The 9,881-nt window shown below is 47.9% G+C and overlaps 1 non-coding gene across 1 annotated transcript; it reads right to left on the bottom strand.

The window, feature by feature from the left end:
* Positions 1 to 268: 268 nt before the first annotated feature.
* Positions 269 to 343, bottom strand: TRNAK-CUU (transfer RNA lysine (anticodon CUU)). The gene has a single exon. It is a non-coding gene; the product is annotated as a tRNA-Lys (tRNA).
* Between the last annotated feature and the right edge of the window lie 9,538 nt (positions 344 to 9,881).

Genomic DNA, 9,881 nt, shown 5'->3' with positions numbered 1-9,881 from the left:
AGTCACTAGTAAAGACTGAATACTCCATATATGTAGCCCCCAAGTGCCGGGTTGTCATGCTTGCAGCAACCTGGGACTTGTAATTGCCTTATATTCATAAAAAACTATAACCAATGTAGCCCCCAAGGGCCGAGACATTATGCAATATTGTAAATATGATCATGTAAACTTGAGCAGCAACGTGTAGCCCCCAAGGGTCGGCTCAGTAAGATATTACTGAGTTGGGACTTTTTATATGATTCATTGATAATAACATCATATGATGTAATCTCCACCATGGGGCTTGAACCCACGTCCACAAGGTTAAGAGCTTTGTGCTTTACCAACTGAGCTAGATCCGGAGTTTAAATACCCGACGGCTCTTGGCCGATGGCGATTTAATATGCCTCCATTGTAATCCGGAATTTTTATAACCCGGCGGCTTATAGCCTTTGAGAAAATCAAGAATTGATAACCCTTTTGAGACACCAATTTCAATCTTTGATGATGGGCTGGAACTTAATCCTTCCTTTATGTAAATCATAGCTCTGTAAATCCTGCACAGAGTTTAAACAACATATGCCCTGGCGACTTAACGTCAAAAACCAGGGTGGGTAACTACTCAAATGTAGTCTTATCCTGCACATAAGTAAATCACAAGATCCCCTGGCGGTTTACCATAGGGCGGATCATAATATCCCATATATAACCATTGTGATATTTAATTTGTTCTGCCGGTTTACATGACCTGTGCAGTAAGGGTGATAACCCAATCCTTAGAAGCCAATACTTCCAAATATATGATGATTGTCACATGCTGACGACTTATCGTTTAAAGCCAAGCCGGGTTTAAACGAAACCACGCTTATATGCTTCAGATATGATCAAAAAATATCAAAAACCTAAAAGATTGTTTGCAAAAAACTTAAACCAAATAAAAATCAAGGTTTCTGATTCGAATACGATCAGTAAACCGTTCCAAAGGGGTTAAGCTAGGATTCGAATACGATTATGTAGCCCCCAGTGGCTTTGGCGTTGCGCCGATCAAGAGGGTACCGACAGCTATGTTCTCTTTGCTTCAAATACGACCTATGTTTGAACAGGAAGCCCCAAATGACCTTGAGAGGTTTTTAACGACCCTGATTCGAATACGATCCAAGTCGGACCCAAAAGGGGTTAAGCTATGATTCAGATACGATCAAGAAGCCCCCTAGTGAGTTTGGCTTTGCGCCGATCAAAAGGGTTACGAAAGCTTTGTTCTCTTTGGTTTGAATACGACCTATGTTTGAATAGGAAGCCCCCAAGTGACCATATAAGTTTTGGCATTGTGCCGATCAAGAGGGTATTGACAGTTATACTCGATGAGCAGGAAGCCCCCAAGTGACCATAATAAGATAAGCCGTAAAGCGGGATACCCATGTTTGAATCGTGCATCATAGCAGCAATCCCTTTTTAACACCCTTTAATCTTTCTGAGAACTCGAACTTGCGAGAGATTAATTCTTTTTGAACCGGAACTTTGGACCGGATTTGAGAGCTTAAAAGCTTTGTAAGAGACAAATTTACCTTGAGCCGGATGTTTGAACCGGATTTGAGTGCTTCAAAACTTTGCGGGAGAGAGGTGTCTCTTGAACCAGATGTTGAACCGACAATTTTCTGATGGCCTTTAAATTTTCATCAATAAGGCGGTGTCCTCCAGAACCGGGTTATCATTCCCTTCAATGACCCGGAGTTCCCGAGTCATGTCATTGTAGCCCCCGAGTCTTAAGGCGACTTGAGGAGTTGGCTTGAGATTCTTCATAATTAACCGTGATATAGACCGGTTTGAATCCTGCATGGGACAACTTGCAAACCGGAGTAATTTCTCTTTTATAGAAAGCAATATATATATAAAAAATATGCTGGATGGATTTCACCTAATGCGTCAGGTCAGCAATTATCACCGCAGAGTTGATGACGGCGTTTTAAACTGGTGTGGACGGGAGAGTCGACCGCTGCGTTGTAAACCGGTGCGGCCGCGAGAGACGGCCACGACGTTGTAAGCCGGTGCGGTTGCGAGAGATGGCCACGGCGTTGTAAGCCGGTGCGGTCACGAGAGACGGCCACGGCGTTGTAAACCGGTGCGGGAGTTCGTCGAGTAACGACGACCACCTGTGCCAAAAGATGTTGTCGTACCTCCATCTCCACGGTATAATATCACTTTTTATCATAAATAATTGCCCTGCATAACAATATTGCAGACCAAGGCAAGATAAACTTGTTCTTTGATAAAAACAACATGTGCTAATAAATCAAACTTGGATGGATATCACCTGATTTGTTTGGACGACGGATGATCCGTTTATCGCGACAGAGGTGGCTCAGGCAGACCAGCGACTCAATATAGTTCCGGTGGCTCAGGCAGACCGGCGACTTAATATAATTCCGGCGGCTCAGGCAGACCGGCAACTTAATATAATTCCGGCAGCTCAGGCAAACCGGCGACTTAATATAACCCCGACGGTTCAAAACGGCAAGGGCGGCTCAACGCGGCTCCGGCGGGTTGACGTAGATTAAGCTGCACGGACGGCGACTTGCGCACACCTGTTCCATCAGTAAGCGGGCGCAGATGCCAGTGCGTGATGGTGCTGACGTACACTTCATAGGCACAATATGGCACCACCTTTGCTGCACATAAAAATATATAGACCAAAGTAATTGTTCTTTAATGAAAACAATATGTTTAATAAAAATATTTTTTGTCAGACAGACAGAGATGGAGCAGACCAAGTTTCAGCATGCAGATAAATCCACAGTTGGAATTATGGACAACATCCAACAACCAAGTGCTAGGTTAAATTGCCTGGCATCTTTGACGTGACTGGGTAGATTTTATCTCCTCATTGTTTTAAGTGGCAAAGTAATAACAACACCCTGCCCGTCCTTTCCTCCTTTTGTCTTTTTCTTGTTTCACATGGGGTGAACTTGCACATTCACAGAACGTCTTGATTGAAGTACCATCGAGGCTGTGGTTTTGAACCATTAGTTCCAGTGTCGGCTGCATGCTGTGCTGCAAAGGAGACGATGGTGATGACGGCTCGCGGCATGGCAGGCATGCCGGGAGTTGCGGCGCAAGAAAAGACAGCGGAGGTCGGCCAAGAAAAACGCAGAAATGATGCCTGCCCAAGGTGAGCAGTGGCGACTTGAAGCGGGTCCCTGGCCGTAGTGGCGACTCAAGGTGACTCGCCGGCGGCGCATGCGGGGGTCGACGAGGCAGGGCCGACTTGCGGTAGCAGCGCCCCAGCGCAGCAGCTCGCACAGAGGTAAGGACACCGCAGCGCTCGCTCAGAGGCAGTCGAGGTCCTAGTAGAGGAGCAGAGGACGCGACAAGGCGACCACATTGGAGACGATGGCTCAAGCCCAAACGAAGCGAGGACATGGCGCTCGAAGTCAGTGGCGGAGGCAATAACCGAGGCTTGGCGGGTCAAAAACGGGCGGCTTGAGCAGTGCTGTCACGACAGAGGCGGATGTGGGCGCGGCCGTTGATCTCACCGGCGGTGTCGACTCAACACACAGCGGAAGGAGCAGCGGCTCGGCGACTCCAACGAGGCGTGGGCAGAGGACCACAAAGGTAGGGCCGGCGAAGGCGGCAACGACGGCGGGTCAGGCGACTACTCACGCGAGGTGCAGCGCGACAGAGATGGCATAATGTGGAGAAGCAGAGCGGCCGGCATGGAGCAGGGCCGGCTTTCCGAAGCGGAGCCAGAGGGGGGCATCTTGCGGTGAGGATGTGGACGCGGACGATGGAGTCCATCGTCGTGGCCAGCCCTATTTCCGGATCGTGGTTACGCGAGCGAACCCACTTCCTTTTCGTCTTGATCCCACTATCTTTCCTTGCCATCCACGACCACCGTGCCTTGGATTGATTGGACTTATTCCTTTGTTGAACCATCAGCAATAACTTTCCACATGATCTCTCCTCTTTTTTTGTCTTTGTCTTGATGTGATGAAGAAATGGCAGGCAGTGGCCCTTGATCTCCACGTATTAGTAATATTTAGTAGCAACGCACTTGCAACACTAGTATTTTATACTCCATGTAGTCTATTTTTGAGTGGCAGCAATATGACCTCGCAAGTAATTTTTACTTCTCTAACGGTTTCATAGATCACAAAGCATCCCTAGTGAGAGTTTTTCCCCCGTAATACCCGGAGCGCCCTCTAGAGGCGATTAGGGTTTGCGGGTGGATCTTGGCGGCGCGTGCTGATCTCCGACACGGCGCACAGGACCTGTGGCTGGAGGATGGCAACATCATCGGGCCATAGCAGCGGGAAGGAGCCCTTGTCTCCCCGTGCGGCAAGGGCGAGGTTAGCGGAGGCCCTAGGCAAATTGGACATCACCGAGGAGGAGGCTACGCCGCTTGTTCTGGATGATAGAGATGAAGGGATTCAAGAGAGGTGGATGCTGGCCGGAAAAGTGCTACATAGGAGGGTTCTTCACATCCAAACAATTATCAGCGCTCTCCATCCAGCTTGGGGAAACCCTAAAGGTTTGGTCTTTAGATCGGTTGGAGATAATATTTTCGTGGCTGAATTTGCTAGCCAAAGAGATAGGGATCGCGTCTAGGAAGGGGCGCCGTGGCATGTTAGTAAGAATGCTGTCGTCTTGGCGGAGTTTGATGAATGCATGCGCCCATCTGAACTGAGTTTTGACAAGATCCATATGTGGGCGAGGGTAGTAAATCTTCCTTTCAACCTGCGTAATGACAAATGGTGTGGTGCCATTGCAAAGCAGATTGACAAGGAGGCAACTCGTGTGCAGTTTGATCATGCTAATGGCTATCTGAGAGCCAGAGTTTCAGTTGATGTGGAAAAACCTCTGAGGCGGTGGATTCTGATTGAGTCGGCGCGGAGGAAGAGTACGGATCTTTATGATATTCTCTATGAAAATGTTCCACACTTCTGCTTTTCATGTGGACGCTTGGGCCACTCTGATTTGCACTGTCCGACCCCTGGAACGAGGGATGCTAATGGGGATCTTCCCTTTGGGAAAGGGCTGCGGGCATCAGATGATCGCAAAACACCTGATGCTAGTGAGTACGTGCCAAAAGAGCAATCTAGCAACCAGAGAGATACAACTGGTACAAAGGGTTCAGGTACTGCAGTTGAGAAAGGAACTGAGGTTACTTCCCCAGCAAAGAATATGAACCAAAACAAAAGAAAAGGGGGGCCGCCGAGGAACAAAAAGGAGTATAGGAGGGTTATGCCCTTGCTGATGAACGAGCCACACAACCAAGCGGGAGGCAAACAGGGGACTGATGAGGACCCGACCGATTCCTCTGAGAAAGGTGAGGATGGCGAGAGGTCGCCAAAGAAAAAGAAACCTACTCCGGTTAACTCCGGGACATCGACAGAGGCTACGGTGCGGCCCTGCCAGTCGCCATGAATTGCCTTAGCTGGAACTGCCGTGGGCTTGGGAACCCAACGACAGTTCATGAGCTTCGCAGTGTAGTGAAGCAAGAAGGGCCCTGTCTTCTATTTGTAATGGAGACAAAGATTGCAGCGAAAAGAGTGGAAAACCTAAAGAATCAACTTGGTTTTGTAGGCTGTTTCGCAGTAGACAGTGATGGTCTAAGTGGAGGTATTGGTTTGTTTTGGTCAGCCGAAGTGCAGGTTGAACTTCAAAACTATAGTTCTGGCCATATAGATGTAATGGTGCAGAAAAGTGATCACATCTCTGAAAAATGGAGACTCACGGGATTCTATGGAGCCCCACGAGCATCAGATAGAGACCATAGCTGGAGATTTCTTTGAACCTTATTCTCCATCCAGCACCCAGCATGGTTATGTATTGGTGACTTTAATGAAACCTTATTTGCATCGGAGCACTTTTCACGAGCTGCCCGTCCGGAGTGGCAGATGAGGGCGTTCCGAGACATAATTGATGAGTGCTTGTTCCAGGACCTAGGGTGGACTGGAATGGAGTATACATGGGATAATGGCCAAGCAGGTGATGACAATGTTAAAGCTCGATTGGATAGAGCATTTGGCAATCCGGAGCTCATCAACCGTTTTGGCCATACCAGAGTTCGACACATTAGTACTACGGAGTCTGACCACTGCTTTGTGCTAGTATAGCTGCGGGAACATGTTGTCGCGGGGGGGGGGGGGAAGACAAGGAGCGAAACAATTTCGCTACGAGGATGTGTGGCAGACACATGCAGATTATGATAGTATTGTCATGACTAATTGGCAAAAGGGGCGGGTCAGCAAGGGCTGGCAGGAGTACTTGGTGTGCTCAATGACATGCAGAGCTCATTATCTGCATGGGGCGCACGGGAGTTTGGCAGTTTGACGGCTACAGTCAGGAAGCTCCGGGAGAAGTTGAACCGTCTGAGGAGCCGAGCGGCTGGGAGAGGTCCCACTGATGAATAAAAGGCTACAGTCAAAAAGCTTAGAGAAGCAATTCATCAGGAGGAAATATGGATGCGGCAACGGTCTAGAGTGCTGTACCTGCGTGAGGGCGATCGAAATACAAATTTTTTTCATGCACAAGCAGCACAACGAAGGAGAATAAATAAGATTGAAAGGCTTGAGCGTGCAAATGGGTCAGTTTGTCAAACACGGGAGGATGATCATATTGAAGTACAACAGTTCTTTCAAACTCTGTACACATCCCAAGGGTTTAAACCGCTTGACGAACTGATGAATTTGGTTCCAACTCGAGTGACCGCTCCAATGAACGAACATCTTGATATGCCGTTCACGGAGAAGGAGGTACGAACTGCTTTGTTTCAGATGGCTCCTTCCAAGGCGCCGGGTGTGGATCATTTTACCGCGGGATTTTTTCAGAGACACCGGTCATTATTGAAAGATGATATAGTCCCGGTGGTGTTGGATTTCCTGAACGGGGGTGAGCTACCTGCAGGCATGAACAATACGACAATCACATTAATCCCTAAGGTACGCCACCCGCAGAGGATAAATCAGTATAGACTGATCTCCCTTTGTCCGGTTCTGTACAAAATCGCTTCCAAATGCATTGTCAACAGGATGAGGGATTTTCTCCATGAGATAATAGGTGAGGAGCAAAGTGCGTTTTTGCCTGGGCGCCTCATCACGGATAATGTTCTTATTGCACACGAAAGTGTTCACGCAATGAAGAAGAGGAAGAAGGGAAAGAATTGGGTTTGTGTAGTCAAATTAGACATGATGAAAGCATATGACCGTGTTGAATGGCACTATCTCGAAGCCATCATGACTAAATTGGGATTCAGCTCAATATTTATCCGACTGATTATGAAATGTGTTTCATCGGTTCGGTTTGCAGTACGTGTGAATGGTGAGTTACTGCCTTTTTTTACCCCATCTAGAGGTTTCAGGCAAGGAGATCCCGTTCACCGTATCTTTTTCTTCTATGCGCGGAGGGCTTCACAACTCTGTTGAACAACTTTGGTGGAGTCCATGCGGACAAAGGAATCCGAGTATGCACCCAGTCACCGTGGATTAATCATCTACTGTTTGCGGACGACAGCCTTATCTTTATGCAAGCAAAACTGGAGAGTGTGACGAGGTTGAATAACATCTTGAGGATATATGGCGATTGTTCGGGCCAATGCATGAACAAAGACAAGAGCTCTATTTTTTCAGTCCAAACACACCACATCCGGTTAGAGTTATGTTGAAAGGTGCCACAGGCATTGGGGTTGAGGCATTCAATGAAAGATATCTGGGTCTTCCCACTGCAGTTGGACGAATTACATCTGGTACCTTTGACTTCATTGGTGAGAGAGTGAGGTCACAACTGAATGGTGGTACAGAACATTTGGTGTCTTGCGCGGCGAGGGAGATATTAATCAAGTCAAAGGCTCAGGCAGTCCCGACATACACTATGGGTTGCTTCAAGCTCACGAAAAAAGTGTATAAGAACATCTCCTCACCGATGGCAAAGTTCTGGTGGAGTAGCTCGATTGACCGAAATTCCATGCACTGGATAGATTGGAAGTCCTTGTCGCTTCCAAAAATAAGAGGAGGAATGGGGTTTCGAGATTTGGAATGCTTCAATGTTGCATTGTTGGGAAAATAGGGATGGCCGCTGATTACAAACCCGCATGGTCTATGTTCCAGAGTGCTAAAAGGAAGATATTTCCCGACGACTGATTTTATGCATGCTACTGTTCCGCGCAACGCTTCGGCTACCTGGCGGGCGATAGTTGCAGGGAGAGGAGCATTGGAGGCTGGGCTGTTGAGGAGGATTGGGGACGGTTCCTCCGTAAGAATCTGGGAAGATAGATGGCTGTCAGGGAGATTGTCACTTCGACCTACGGAGCAGATTGGTTCTGCTACGCTGTACACAGTTGCAGACTTGATTGACAATGAGAGCTGGTCCTGGAAAGCTAATCTAGTTAGGAATAACTTCATACCCCCAGACGCTGATGCAATTCTCAATATTCCGCTCAGACAAGGTGGTGGTGATGATTTCTGGGCTTGGGCTCATGAGAGGTCGGGTTCCTACACTGTAAAATCCGCGTATCGTGCTCTAATGACTCGTAACGAGCAGTTAGCTCTAGAGGAAGGGACGATTACAGAATCTTCAGAGAACAATAAGCAGGTGTGGACGAGACTATGGAAACTAAAAGTGCTGCCCAAGATCCGTGTGTTCTGGTGGCGAGTCCTTCGGGGTATACTACCGGTGGAAACAACACTACAACACAGGCATATAGCAATCTTGGCGCGATGCAAGGTCTGCAACGGTACGGATGAAGATATGCTTCATGCATTAACTAAGTGCTCTCATGCGCAAAGCTTTTGGGCAGAAGCGAGAAGCTGGCTGCACCTCAAGTTGCCGGAGCTACACCCTTGTACGTGGTGCAAGGATATCCTCTGTGATCCACGTTTTGCTGAGGCGGACAGGGCAAAAATAGTTACTGTCATGTGGGCGATCTGGACATCTCGTAACAGCATAACACATGATAGAGTGAGTATGGACCCAGTCCAATCCATGAAGCGTATAAGAGAAACACTGGCTCTATTGGAACTCCCATTGGAGCAGACCAAAACACTACCTGGGTATGGATGGAGACCGCCTGAAGTTGACTGTGTAAAAATCAATACGGATGTTAGTGTTTCAGTGATTGAGAACAAGAGTGGAATAGGAGGTTTAGCTAGATCTCCTTCTTCATTTGTTGCTGCCTGGAGTAAGCCTTACCCCGATGTCACAGATCCTCTTATTGCAGAAGCGTTGGCGTTGCGAGATGGGGTAATATTTGCAAAGCTCCGGGGTTCTCGCGAGTGGCTATGGAAACAGATTGTTTGGAGATGGTACAGCTATGGCACTCGCGACGCTTTTCGCGCTCTATTGTAGCCCCGTTACTTTTAGAAATTGATGAGCTAGCCTTATGCTTTCTTTCCTTTGATATTCAACATGTAATAAGAAGTGCCAATATGCTGTCCCACTTGTGTGCGAAACATGCAAGCACACTTGGGGTTACCGACTGTTGGATGGACTCCCCGCTCGGTTTCCTCATGACCAGCGTGATGGCTGATCGTGTTGGTGCCATTGTTGTTGAATAAAGCTCATAGTTTCCCACAAAAAAAGCAATATGACCTCGTAATAGTTGAGGTCTTGATTAAAAAACAAGCAAAAAAACCTCCAGCAGCGCCTGAGCTCCTCGGGACTTGAAGCTTCCCTGCCGCATGGCATGTGCCTGACGCCGCGAACGTACGCCAAGGCCCACGGCAAAAAGATCTCAAGGATTATTTCACAACCTACTTCTTGTCAATCTCGGACACTGCTACACACAATTGAAATCCCGTCGGTCTCGGTGATTTGATTCTTTTATTTGGTCGGACAGATTGCTGATCAGCAACTCGGATGTAGTTCCAAGCGTCGGCTCTTGGCAGAGGTGATGGCTCAGGTGGTAGAAA

Source organism: Triticum urartu, chromosome 4A (genome assembly GCF_056163025.1).
Source record: "Triticum urartu cultivar PI428250 chromosome 4A, HENAU_Tu73, whole genome shotgun sequence".
Lineage (NCBI taxonomy): Eukaryota > Viridiplantae > Streptophyta > Magnoliopsida > Poales > Poaceae > Triticum > Triticum urartu.
Note: the sequence above shows the minus strand (reverse complement) of the source record. Positions and strands in the feature narration are given on the sequence as shown.